Source organism: Nicotiana tabacum, chromosome 4 (assembly GCF_000715075.1).
Source record: "Nicotiana tabacum cultivar K326 chromosome 4, ASM71507v2, whole genome shotgun sequence".
Classification (NCBI taxonomy): domain Eukaryota; kingdom Viridiplantae; phylum Streptophyta; class Magnoliopsida; order Solanales; family Solanaceae; genus Nicotiana; species Nicotiana tabacum.
The window spans coordinates 84,431,623-84,446,930 of record NC_134083.1 but is presented as its reverse complement, the minus strand read 5'-3'; the positions used below and the strand labels follow the sequence as shown (position 1 = coordinate 84,446,930).

Below are 15,308 nucleotides of genomic sequence, written 5' to 3'. Positions count from 1 at the left end.
ATTATTGTGTTGTGTGAGTTATTATTTTGGGGAGATAAGGGTAAAATTTTATCGTTGATATTATATGGGTATAAGGGTGGCATTTCACTATTGTTGTGTTTGTTGGAATATTGTTTGAGCAGAGCGATAAGAGTGGTTATAGGAGCAATAAGGGTGGCAATATGAGCGATAAGGGTGGCTATTGATATTGTCTGGGCGGAGCGATAAGGGTGGCTATAGGAGTGATAAGGGTGGCAATATGAGCGATAAGGGTGGCTATTGTCAGGGACGATATGTGATGATGTGGGGTTGTGGTGTTGATTATTTTCATGTAACATTGTGATTTTTTTGTGTTTATTTTTATACCTTGTGCAATTTGTCTTGTTGATGGTAAATTGATAACAATCTGATTTATGTGAAAATTGAGAGCTTGTGGCTATTGCTAGGCGGATTATAAAATGAAATGTGGGCGCGAGGTGCCGTGAGTAAATAATGAGGATATTTGGCACGTGAATTGTCCGTGCAGTTGCGATATGAAATATGGGCACGAGGTGTTGTGATGAAATGATAATGATATTTGGCACGTGAATAGTCCATGTAGTTGTGATATGAAATGAGGGCACGAGGTGTAGAAAAAATATGATGATTTAATTATGGGCACGAGATGCCGTGGAAATATGAAAAATGGGCTGAGACCCGTGTTTACGAAAAATATAAAAATGGGCTGTGACCCGTATTTTTTTGATTTTGAAATGAGGTATCACATGGTGACTCTTTAATCGAAAGAATTATATTCAAAATATTTATTTGAAAGGATTTTTATTCAAGAAGAATTATATGAAAGAATTGTATTTGAAAGATATTTATTCGACGAAATTATATTTGAAAAAGAATTTAATTGGTAAGAATTATATGTGAAAGATATTTAATTGAAGAACTTGATTTAACTGAGTGTAATTATATTTATTAATTGTTGAGCGTTATTAAATGGTGATTTTATTGTCTTACTGTGCATATCATTGGTTGTTTTATGTTGACTTGATGTTATTTGTTTCCTATTATTTTGTCTATTATATTGCAAAGGTTATTAGACTAGTGAGTGTCTTGACTGTACCTCGTCTCTACTACATTGAGGTTAGTTTTGATACTTATTAGGTACCGACCGCGGTGTACTCATACTACACTTCTGCATATTTTTGTGCAGAGCCATATATTGGAGATATCGGACTTGAGCAGAGTTGAAGCGGGATCGTAAGGATTCAAGGTAGAGCTGCTTGGTCGTCGCAGTCCCTAGCGGTCTTTTCATTTTATTGTATTGTTAATTTGTAATCAAACAGAATTGTATATTCGGTCCTCGTGATCATTCCATGTATTCAGTTAGAGTTCGTGACTCAGTACTACCAGTCTTGGAATATTGTATATTCATATTTGTTCCGCTGTTAGTTTAAAAAAAAAAAAAAGAATTCAAAAATATAATTGAAATCGGCTTACCAAGTCTTAGAGACTAGGTGCATTCACGACGCATGTGGTGAGATTTTGAGCCACCCCTGGCGCTCGTGCAGAAATTCCCAGATTTCTTTCTGTTCCGAGCATTTGACTTTCGGCGCTCATATCTCCCTCATCTATTAATAAAATTTTACAAGTAATATATATTTGGAAAGCTCTCCAATAGATCTTTCCAGTGATATAAGGCCTGCACATTTAGGCAGCCTATACAAGGAGATAACACTGTTGAACTTATGGATGTAGATCATATTTTTCACAAATATTTTGACAGCAATATCTCTTAAAATGGATAAACTGATTTTCACCAAATTTTAGCCAAACAATGGTGGAAGAATAAGCATATAAACCATGTTCTTACACCTTCAATTGCCTTAGTGGTTTCTTACAAGATCACTTGTGGAGTCTCGTCAATTTTTCAGAGCAGACACACTCATTAATCTAAAGGATTTAACTCTCAATTGTGGTATATGGAATTATCTCAAATCACTCTCTTTTATAGGAGAATAGTGTGACCTTATTGAACTCCCACTCTATTAAAGAGTTACATACTTTAACTCTCACTTTATTGAACTGACATTATTCATGAACTTGGTACATTCTAACACTACAGTAAAAAGGACAATCTAAACTCTTACTTGTTCTTGTTACTAATGCTATTTGTTAAGCCTTGGAATTAAATGGTTTGCTGATTTTCTTCCTAATTGTACAGTTAATATCATAGGGAAACTAGTTATCATGAACTTGAAAGCTATATCTTTGACCAAAATTCATTATTCATGCGGAAAGGATTGCTAAGAGCATCATAATACACGAAGTTAAGGTTTATGTGGGGTTGATCTTACCTTATCAAAACAAAAAATAAAAGTTGTGGGATTGATTAGGATTCTTTTTATTTAATAAAAAATAAAAATAATAGGTAACGGAAAGTCCTCTTATGCAGGTTATCGGTGTTAGTTCTAATTTGTTCTCATTCTTTTCAATCCCTAATTGATGGTTCAACCATTTTTTGGATAAGCAAGTTGGATTGTTGTCTAAGTTAGATAGACCACAATGTCTTATTTTTCTTTTTGTAATCTTTAACAAAAGAACTGCAAGAAGCATGGGCATAGCCGCTCTCTCTCTCTCTCTCTCTCTCTCTCTCTCTCTCTCTCTCTCTATATATATATATATATATATATATATATATATATATATATATATATATATATATATATATATATTCTTGACTATTATTGGTTCTAGTTTCCATCTGTCACTCAAAGATTTAGATTCTGCAATTGTTTCCATCTCTTGTTCAACTGTACTTAGAGCTTGATTTTTCATCTTGGGGTTTTCACCAACACCACCTACACAAAAGAAAGAAAACTTGTCAATCGTGAATGTAACACTTTCAATGTTCAAAATTGAGAAAAAGCCAATAACTTGTCACGATCCGAAATTTTCACCTTCGGACCGTGATGGCGCCTAATATTTCACTTGCTAAGCAAGCCAACGTTAAAATAATATTATCCATTGTAAAATAATTTTTAAATTTATTAATAACAAAGGAACAAATACGAAGGTAAGGTCTGAAATATAGTGAATAATCCAGAAGAACAACGGTGTCTAAATACCATCCCAGAATTAGTGTCACAAGTGCACGAGCTTCTAGAATAATACAAATAAGGGCCTGAATAAAATAAAGCTGTCTCGAAATAAACACACATCTAAAGTAAAATAGACGGGGACTTCAAAACTGCGGACGTCGTGCAGTTATACCTCAAGTCTCCTCTGAGTAGCTGAAATCCGAGCAAGTCTATGGTACGCTGCTGGGATCAACTCCAAAATCTGCACAAGAAGTGCAGAGTGTACTATCAGTACAACCGACCCCATGTACTGGTAAGTGCTGAGCCTAACCTCGACGAAGTAGTGACGAGGCTAAGGCGGGTCACTTACATTACATGTACGCAATATTAATAACAACAACAATAATAGAAATAAATCAGGTAACTCATTAATAATAATTGAAGCCAATTCAGCAGTCATAACCAATTATCATTTCCATCAATTCTGTTACAGCGTGCAACCCGCTCTTACAATATATTCACATTCAATTCGGTTGCAGCGTGCAACCCGCTCTCACAATATATTTACATTCAATTCTGTTGCAGCGTGCAACCCGTTCTCACAAAGTATTCACATTCAATCCTCTCATATAATTATTTTTAATCAAGTATATATATTGACTTTTAAATAAGTCTATTGCGGTGTGCAATCCGATCCCCCAAATATTGATTTTTAATAAGTCTGTTGCGGCGTACAACCCGATCCTCCAATATATCCATTTCAATCAATTCTGTTGCGGCGTGAAACCCGATTTTCCTATATATCCATTTATCAATTCTTATAGAAGAAATTTTCCCAATAAATGCAACATTTAATATAAAATTATAAGGCAACAAGCATACAATAATTATGATTTAATTATGAAACAAACAATGACAAATAGCGAATTAATATGAAAATCAGGGAGAAAATAGACAGTTTTAATATTTAATATGCTAAATGTCAAATAACAATTAAGACACATAATTCAAATAGCATGTAACAATTAATGCAGGAATTCAATAATTAATATTTGACAAAGAATAGGAGAGAAAAAAATTATTATAATAATTAATTCATGATTTAAAACGATTTATGATTTTTCAAGTAATTATGCAAATAATTAATTTGACGGCGTATAGGCACTCGCCACCTCGCCTATACGTCGTTCACATGCATTTCACATAACAAATAATTTAAGGGTTCTATTCCCTCAAATCAAGGTTAACAACGACACTTACCTCGCTTCGAAATCAAATTTTAAGTTTTCAATATACCCTTGCCTCGCGAATTAGTGTCCGAAATCCTCAAATCCAATTCAAAGTCGTGAAAATCGCTTTGGAATCGCCAAAATCCGAGACTTAAAACTCAAAAATGAGTAAAAATGGTTAAGACCCGATTTTATGTATTCTGCCCAGCATTTTTGCATCTGCGGGCTATATTTTCGCACCTGCGGCCTCTCATATGCGAGACAAAGCTCGCATTTGTGGAACATAGCAGCTTGTCCATTGGCCGCATCTGCGCCCAAAAATATCGCACCTGTGACATCGCAGAAGCGCACTAGTGACCGTAGAAGCGGTCTTCCTCGCAGAAGCGGCTCGTCCATCGCGGATGCGGTTTCGCACCTGCGCTCATTTCTCCGCAGAAGCGGAGCTCGGCAAGGCTTTCCAATGTCGCAGAAGCAACTGGAATTCCGCAGGAGCGACCACGCACTTGTGCACAAAATGTCGCAGGTGCGACACACAAGAACAAGCACTAGGCAGCAAGTTCCAATTGCTCCGTGGCTCGTCCGAAACTCATCCGAACCACTCGGGATCTCGTCCGAATATTTCAACAAGTCCCAAAACATAAAACAGACTTACTCGGAGTTTCACTTCACGTCAAAAAATATCAAAATTACAATTCACACCTCGATTCGAACTTTTAAGCTTCAAACTTTTCAATTTACAAAACCTGTGGCAAAACATATTAAATAAATCCGGAATGACTTCAAATTTGGCACACAAGTCATAAATGACATAACAGAGCTATTCAAATTTTCAGAATCGGATTCTGGCTCAGATATCAAAAAGTCAACCCCGTGGTCAAACTTGAAAATCTTTAACCTTTAAATTACAAGTTTCCGTTAAATGGTCATAACTTGAGTTAGGGACCTCCAAATTAAATTTCGGGCATACGCTCAAGTCCCAAATAACGATACGGAGCTACCAGAACTGTCAAAATACTTATCTGGGTTCGTCTGCTCAAAATATTGACCAAAGTCAACTCAGTTGAGTTTTAAGGCTCTATTTCATATTTTAATCCATTTTCTGCATAAAATTTTTTCGGAAAATTGTAATTCTCACGAAGCAAAATTAATATATAATAACCAATGAATAAAATAGTAGAGTGAGAGTAATATTTAGTAATCTATTATTCCAAGTTTGTAATCTTGCTTGCCTCAGTTTTAATTCTCACAGAGGAATTGTTGTAGGCAAGATTATTGATTTTTTAGTAAAAATATTCTCACGAAGTTTTTACTACCACTTAGCACAATTTAAGCAAGAAAAATATTTCGGTTTAATCGTCACTAGTTTTAACTCAATTAATCACATAGCCTCACGGAGTGCTATTAATTGACTACTTCTTAGTGAGCTAAATATAATTGTATTAGCAATAAGCAATTATTCCTCAGAGAAATACATGTAAAAATTGAGATTTTATTGTAATATATTATCAAGTGAATTCAACGATTCCCAACTCTTTTAAATTATAAATCTTCCGAAAGTTCTTGGTTTTTGTTTAAGTAATTAATAAGTTTTAAACCTCACTCACTTTTCATTAAATTAATTCTCTCAAATAGTAGTTGAAATATTAAAAGTCTGTAGCATAGATGTTCCAATCTCTATGGGACGATATCATAAACTATACTAGAATTTGACAAAGCACGAGCAGGAAAATCCTATACACATTGGCCACGTCAATGTTTTGGCGCCGTTGCCGGGGATTGGCATACATCTACTTCAGATTAAATATTTTGTTACTAATTTGAGATGTTATTTATCTGTTACTATTATCACTATTTACTAAGTAGTACTATAACTACTACTGTCATATTAATATTATTTCCTTTTTGTAACAGCACTGTAAAAAAAAATATATTAGTACTTCTTCCTATTGTTGCTATCATTAGCTTTCCTCCATTATATTTAGTGTAATTATTATTAATACTATCAGATTTGTATTATTATTTTTCTCATTGCCAGTACTTCGGCGTATATTTCTATTTTTCAATATAGTTTGTTGTTATATATTATTATTTTCTTATCATTGTTTATTTATTATTATTATTTGTAATATTATATTATTATTATTATTAGTAGTACTTCTACAATGTTATTCTTACTGATCACTATTATTCACTAGTACAACTTTTGTTTTTACTTAATAATACTATACTATCTCAATTCGTTATTAGTATTACTACTGACGCTTACTTGTTAGTCTCATTGTTTATTTTTTATTTTATTTTATTTTATTATTAGACTAATTACTAGTATTATTATCCACAATATTGTGATATTGTTTTTCTTCACTAACTATCTATATTATCTTTGAAATTTACTTTAGTTTAGTTATTAATTACTAATACTTCACTAGGAATTAATGTTATTTTTTTAATTATTTTTTTTACTTTCAAAATTTTAAGTAGTGTATGACCCGCTCTTCTATAAAAGAGTTGGCTAATTACGATCCTGAAATTGAAAGATTTCTTCGATTGCGCAGGAAAGACCAAACATCGTCTTCTCAAGGAGAAACTTGTAAAGAAATGGAAAATCAGGAAGCAAAGGACATTAACCCACTTGAGATCCCACCACCAGTCCATGTAGAGCAGCAATTTGATGAAGTGGCGTCAAGGCTAGCAAACAGAATCCTTAGGGATTATGCTAGACCTGATCGCTTCAACTGTGAATCTAGTGTCAGGAATTCTCCAGTGACAGCCAATAACTTTGAAATCAGGACCGACCTGATTCAAACAATTCAACAATCTTGTATCTTCATTGGTGATACAAGTGAAAATTCACATAGTCATTTAATTGATTTTTTACAAATTGTGAAAACTGCTAAATACAATGGAGTACCTCCTGAAGCTATCAAGTTAAAGCTATTTCCTTTTTCTTTAAAAGGAGATACCAAGACTTGGTTGTGAAGTTTGCCTCAAGGGTCCATTACGACATGGGACTATATGATTCAGAAGTTTTTAAACAAATATTTTTTCCTTGCTAAAACCACAAAGTTAAGACAAGGTATATCTAATTTCTTACAGACCGACACTGAGTCAGTTTATCAAGCTTTGGAAAGATTAAAAGCAATGTTAATAAAATGCCCACACCATGACATTCCTGAACATATGCGATTGTACATTTTCTATCACGGATTAAAACCCTCTGCTAGAAATGTGATAGATGCAGCTGCGGGAGGTCCTGTAATGGGAAAAACCACAGAGGAAGCATTGCAACTGTTTAATGAAATTTCTGAGAACGCTATCCAATGGCCATCCGAGCGTGTAATCATTAAAAAGGCTGCTACGGTAAATCGGGTTGATGTCTTGAATACACTAACACAACATATTATTTATGGCACAAAAGTTTGAATTTTTTTAGGTGAATACATAACAATCAAACCAATCTGAGGCTTGTGACATGTGTGGAGGAAATCACCAGAACCATGAATGTCAAGCAACCAATCAAACAGATGAACAGGTTAATGTCATTGGTTACAAGCCATATCATTTTGGGATTCCAATGGCACAAAAGCATCCAGGATTTCAGTGGAGTAACCCAAATGGTGCAGAAAACTCTCAAAGCTTCCAGAAACAACAGGTGCAAGGCCCGCCGGGATACCAGAATCAAAATCGTTGGCAACCGAATTACAGACCTTATCAGCAAGCAGGACCATACCAGCAGAGGCCTCAACAAGCTCATCCAAGTCTTGATGACCTTTTGTACAAGTATATTAAGGTCACTGATGAAAAGATGGAAAGCCAAAATTCATCCCTCAAAAATCTGAAAATTCAGTTAAGCTAATTGGCACCTCTTGTGTCAGAAAAGATTCAGGGTCCCTTACCAAGCAATACAGAGAAAAATTCAAAGGAGCACCTTAAGGCCATCACTTTACGGTCAGGTAAGGAACTTGATGAACCTTATGCAGACAGACAAGAAAAGAACCAGACAGAACAACATGTAGACAAAGGTAAGAATATTAAAAAACCATCTGAATCATCAAAGGAGAAAGAAATAAAGAATAAGGAAGAAAATATTTCTGAAAAAATGACTGCCCTACCTGTGACAATTCCTTTTTCACATAAAATGAAACGAGAAAAACTTGATGGTCAATTTGCAAAGTTTTTGGAAATCTTGAAACAGATTTACATTAATATTCCTTTCACTGATGCTTTGTTGAAAATGCATTCATATGCTAAATTTTTAAAAACAATTTTGTCAAGAAAAAGTGTCACAACCCAAAATCTTAACCTGTCGTGATGGCGCATATCTCAATACTAGGCAAGCCGACAACATCAATAACTCACAATTTCTTTTAAATACTGAAAATATAATAATTAAGTTTAAGAGTAAATCCCACAAACATTGGAAATAAAGACACTCTCAAAATCCGGTGTTACTGAGTACATGAGCATCTATACATTACAAGTCTGAAAAATATGATCTGTAATAATCTGAGACCAAATACAATAAACAAAAGGATAGGGAAGGAGAAACAAGGTCTGCGAAATATGGCAGCTACCTCTGAATGTCCGAAAAATCGACTGTGTGAAAGAATCAATACCCACTTTATCCGGGATCATCTGGATCTACACATGAAGTGCAGGGTATAGTATGAGTACAACCAACTCAGTAAGTAACAATAATAAATAAAGAACTGAAAGTAGTGATGAGCTTCTCAGCTAAGTCCAAATACAGTACTTTCCAATATAAAAGGGTAGGCATGCTCTCAAGTTCAACATTTAAGATTTCACTGAAATTTCATATCAACTTTGACCGAAACAGAAAATAATATTTTTTCCGTAATTTTCAAAATAGTGATATATGACAGCTGAAATACAACAAATAATGAAATCAATGCATACTCTCAGAGTAACAGTCACTCAGTCCTCCCATTCACTCCAACCTCACAGTCACTCTTTCCTCATAGTCGCTCATCACTCGGCACTCGCACTCAGTAGGTACCTGCGCTCATTAGGGGTGTGTACAAACTCCGGAGGGGCTCCTTTAGCCCAAGCGCTATATCAAGCCAATCATGGCATAAATCAATTGAAACATGCTGCGACGTACAGCCCGATCCATAAATATCCTCACAATCAGGCCTCAGCCTCACTTAGTCATCAAGCTCTCCAGTCTCTCGAGCTCTCAGAAATCATGATAAGTAGCCCAACAACAATGATATGATGCATCAATAATGAATAAGAGAGACTGAGGTAAAAATGTGCAAATAGAAATATGACTGAGTGCAAAACAGCAATTTAGTAAATAATTTCACAAGCACACGACCTATGTGGGTCCCAACAGTGTAAACATATGATTTAAACATGATTCATAGATCAATTTCTCTAATACGGGGAAACATGTACGGATATTAACAGATTTTTCAACTACACAGTTCCATGGAATTGACCATGTCATAATTCTTACGGTGTACGCCCACACGCCCATCACCTTGCATGTGCGTCACCTCAAAACCAATCACATAATATATATTTCGGGGTTTCATACCCTCAAGACCAAATTTAGAACTGTTACTTACCTCAAGCCGTGTGTCACGACCCAAAATCCATTAAGGTCGTGATGGCACCGGACACCACTGTCAGGCAAGCCAACAATAAATACTAAATTTGGTCCTCATCTTTAATATTTTTGAAATCATATTTTTCTTCAAATTAAATAGTAAAGGATAAAATTTTCAAAATAAATAATAATGTTTTTATCAATTTCAATACTAAACGCCCATAATCAATCCCAAAACCCGATGTCACAAGTGCATGAGCATTTGTTAGGAAATAAAATAAAATACAATAACTGTCCGGAATACAAATTTGGACAGAAAAAAATACAAATACTCTGAAGGAGACTCTGTTGGCTGCGAATCGTCTCAAAAATGCAACTCACCTAAGTCCCCATATCAACCACGCCGTTGCGCCCACAAGGCCAATAATATATATGTGTACCTGCACAAAAATATGCTGCAAGTGTAGCATGAGTAAGTAAATCAACGAGTACCTAATAAGTGTCTCGCCTAACCTCGAAAAAGCAGTGACGAGGGGTCGACTCAGACACTTACTATGAGCTATAATTAATATCAGGTACAGTAAAGAAGTGAATAGATATGAAGCCGAGTAAATATATGAAATAACATGTATAAAATACGTGGCATAATTTTTCTCTTTACAATTTTACTCGAGCTCTCAACTAGCAAGTTCCCTCTGTAACCAGAGCATATATAGAGATGGTGGATTTCGTCAAAGAGATGGTCATAATTTAAATCAGGGAAAAACCTCAGACACACCGGCTTCTTGCCAATATTATGCACGATTCCATGAGGATAATATATATAGGAAATGCCGAGACGTACGGCCCGATCCAACATAAAAGTAAACTGTGTAATGCTGAGGGTTGAACAGCGCGAACCATAGATGCATCTATTAATCTACCGAGGCGAACGGCCCGCTCACATGAGAGTATGGAACATAAATCCTGCCGAGACGAACGTCCCGATCCTATAAGAGTGGTAGAAGGAAATACCCCACTCGCGAATCATACATGCGACGCGGTCAAATATAAATTTAAGGAAATCTCCCCGCTCGCAGATCATACTTGCGACGCGGTCAAATATAATTTAACATTAAATATCCTATCTCTTTCTTGATTCTTTTCAAAATGAGGGAAATTTAGCTTGTAGCTTTTTAAGGAAATTACCCCGCTCGCGAAAGATACATGCGATGCGGTTACACATAGATTTCTTAAGCTATTATGGTATTCCTCAATCCTTTTCGAAATTACGAAGTTCAAATGAAACCTTTTAAATCTTAAGTTCTTCAATTTCAACTCCTTTCAAAAAATTTAATAAGCAAACTCAATCTCGCTCCCTCTCGAGGCAAACAATTAAACATAAATCAATAACAATATCAACAAGGCATGATGTGAGCCTAAAACTACCCGGACATAGGCATAGCTAGTAGCTACGCACGGACTCTCGTCAACTCGTGCGTACATAACCCCCACAAATAGAAGCACACAATAATTTATTTCACCTATGGGGTTAATTTCCTCTTACAAGATTAGAAATGAGATTTACCTCGCTCCGAAATTACATAACCGGCTCCAAAGCCTTTCTAACACCTCAAACCGACGCCAGTCGCTCCAAAACTAGTCAAATAAGTTGCAACCCAATCTAAATATGTTCTAATACTAATAATTAATCAATTTATAACAATTTCTAACTCCGCTCGAAAAATCTATAAAACAACCCTTGGGCCTACGTGCCCGGATTCCAAAACGTTTCGAAGATAAACTTTACCCATAACCTCACGAACTCAAATATATAGTTCATTTCCAATTCCATGCCCAAATTCGTGGTCAAAATCCACAAATACCAAATTCTAGGTTTTCCTCTTAAAATCCCAAATTTCTACAAATTTTCATGTCTAAATCCATACAAAATCCAAGTATTTAACTTGCAATAGGTGGGAACCACTTACCTTGACATAGATGACGAAAATCTTTCTTCCAAGAGCTCCAAAAATCTCCCAACCAAATGAAAAGTGGAGGAAAAATGGCCAAACCCCGTCTCTAAAACAATCTGCCCAGGCCAGGCCCTTCTTCGCGTTCACGAAGGACAAAAACCCAGCTACCTCGAGTTCCTCTTCGCGTTCGCGAAGGCTAAGCACTTCCAGGCCTAGCTCCATTCCTTCTTCGCGTTCGCGACCACTGCGTCGTGTTCACGAAAGCTTGACCAGTTCTTGCCACACGTTCGCGTTACACACTTCGCGTTCACGAAGGCCAATGACGTCGGTCCTATCTTCTCCTTTCTTCTTCGCGTTCCCATCGCCTAGGCCGCGTTCGCAAAGGCTTGCCCAGCTCCTGCCTCGCGTTCGCGTCAACTGCTTCGCATTCGCGAAGGCCAAATCCAGCACCCCCAAAATTTCTTCTTCGCGAACGCAGGACTTCCTTCGCGTTCGCGGTGAAGGAAACCAGATACCCGCAACAACAGTCCAAAACAACCCGAAATGATCTGAAACCACCCCTAAACACACCCGAGGCCCCTGGGACCCCGTTCAATCATACCAACCAGTCCCATAACATAACACAAACTTGCTCGAGACCTAAAATCACATCAAACAACATCAAAATCATGAATCACACCCCAATTCAAACTTAATGAACTTTGAAACTTCAACTTCTACAATCGATGCCGATACCTATCAAATCACGTCTGATTGTTCTCAAATTTTGTACACAAGTGACATTTGACATTATGGACCTACTCTAAATTCCGGAATCGAAATCCGACCCCGATATCGAAAAGTCCACTTCCGGTCAAACTTCTCAAAAACCTTCAAATTTCTAACTTTGGCCAAATGGCCCCAAAATGACCTACAAACCTCCGAATCCATTTTCAGACACGCTCCCAACACCAGAATCACCATACAACGCTATTCTCGGGTTCGAAATCCCATACGGACATTGATAACATTAAAATGCACTTCAACTCAAATTTAAGAAATTCTTCTAAAAATGCCAACTTTCATAATAGGTGCCGAAACGTTCCCGGGTCATCCAAAATTCGACCCGGATATACGCCCAAGTCCAAAATCATCATACGAACCTGTTGGAACCTTCAAATCCCGATTCCGAGGTCATTTACTCAAAAATCCAAACTTAGTCAATTCTTCCAACTTAAGGCTTCCAAAATGAGAGTTTCTTTCCAAATCAACTCTAAACTTCCGAAATTCAATTCTGATCACGGTACAAGTCATAATACCCGAAGTGAAGCTACCCATGTCCTCAAACCACCGAACAATGCACTAGGGCTCAAAACGACGGCTGGGTCGTTACATTCTCTCCCACTTAAACATATGTTCGTCCTCGAACGTGCTAAGAACTATGCTGGAGTTGTCTGAAATCACTGTTTAACACCTCGTGCACCTACCCGTGCTACTACAACTCTGTTGAGCACATTAGCTCGATCAAATCTGAAGATATTCTCTTTTATTTAGGCAAATAAGTCTTAGAGCCCAGTTCTAACATCCAGAATTCTTTGTCAGGCCTGCTTCCAACATATGAACACCACATCAATCACCATACGATGTACCAGAACACGACTGCATACCTTTGACGAATTCACACCATGCACCGCAACATTCACATGACCATAATAACATTCTCTGATCATAATAGCCGACATTCCCCGAATCTGATGCTCACCATGCACCTTATGACATATATATAAGTTTGGTTCCAACTCTTGCAATACCGCCACGACATGAGAGACGTGTAGAAATTCATAACCGACTATCGAGTCAACAAATCAGCGAGTCTCTCCTCCTGACTAGAATCATCACCCGTTATAACCAAATAATGGTATTTGCTCTTTACTATACTTCATATAATCCGATCGCACTGATCCTGGATCCAATAATCTCGTCTCACCCAGAACAAGCTGCTTAAGCAATAAGCCACCTCATACACGATCAAAAGTCTCATGTGATGCCACAATGTGCCAACAAGCTACCAACTTGAATGTAATACATAAGGAAAATGAACTCTGGAAGGGACTACTCAACCCACGTAACTAATTAGACAACCGAAAAGGTGTCATGAACCTTCCTCAGAAAATGGGACACCAAACACGCAAAATAGAATATAGGGGACTACACTCAACATCACATTGTTGCGGCATGCAACCCGATCCAAACAACATACCCGTGGCGGCGTGCCACCCTATCCTCACAAAAGAAATCTATAAGGAAATACTTACTGAGCTAGAATGCTCATTGCTACAAAATATCTGAATATCGGACACAAGCACGCTAAGTGCATAATACCACCCCTGGGAGGACCGACAACGCCATATGCTACAAAACCCAAGTACAACTAAGGTGCGATATATGATTTGAATCTCGAGAGCCATCCTGCTCACATAACACCATCGCAACGCAGAACCTTAACACATAAGAAATTTATCAATCCGTTTCACAGCTCACATGGCACAATATAGTATTACATGAAATAGCCATCGATGAAATGACGTCCAACGTCCGAATACTCATCCATAAGGAGCGCTATGCTGAAATGAACCCATCCGGCCTGATATAGAGCCCATATTCATATTTAAATACATCCACAGACCTCAAGCCTATTCTGATCGCACCATACTAGGCTAATAACCTTTCAAGGATCCATAATAATCCTTTTTCCCGTAATATACAAGAACAACCATCATAACCGGAACACAATTACACAGTCCACAACCAAATAGACCGAGCGCCCTCCAGGCATAAATTCTCGAATTAGCGATATTGCCACAATCTTCATACTTGGTTTCAATATTCACTCAATCAAGTGACTACACGCCACACTTATACCTTCTTCCCGTGGGATACGCTCCCACGACCTTCCGCACTATGTAATAAGTCTGCACATCCATACCACCGACCGCACTAAAGTTGTAAAGCAAATAAAGAATCCACAAATCAATACACAAGGCCTCTTACATATGACATCGACCCTAGGTGATGCCGAAAACAATACCATCTTACTTTAAACATCTAAATACTCTTTCCTGCTCATCCGAGCTCATGACATCCTTGTCAACACCGAACCACAATCTCGAATCCTCAACTTTCGAATCCCATGCTACTTGATGCACTAAATCACGCCAATGTGCAAGAGTATAAGAATTTCATCATAACTCCTGAACCACTAATATCGTAAACACTTAATCATATAGAAACCTTCTACTTAACTCATTTCAAGAGAACCATTGCAACACATGACTGAATTCTCATATCCGTAGAAAATACCAACCTCAAGTAGTGGTCTAAACCACCATAACTCTTCCGGGATCCATCTACACATAATATGCCATAATACTTGAATTCCTCCAAATAAAATCAATTACGGTGGCCGTCAAGCTTCGCACGTACCGCCACAAATCACATGCATAACTTAATATGCTGAAAGAAC

General features: G+C 37.1%; 1 non-coding gene across 1 annotated transcript; it reads right to left on the bottom strand.

The window, feature by feature from the left end:
* Positions 1-7,342: 7,342 nt before the first annotated feature.
* On the bottom strand, positions 7,343-7,449 carry LOC142180559 (small nucleolar RNA R71). The gene has a single exon (XR_012709176.1). It is a non-coding gene; the product is annotated as a small nucleolar RNA R71 (small nucleolar RNA).
* Positions 7,450-15,308: the final 7,859 nt, after the last annotated feature.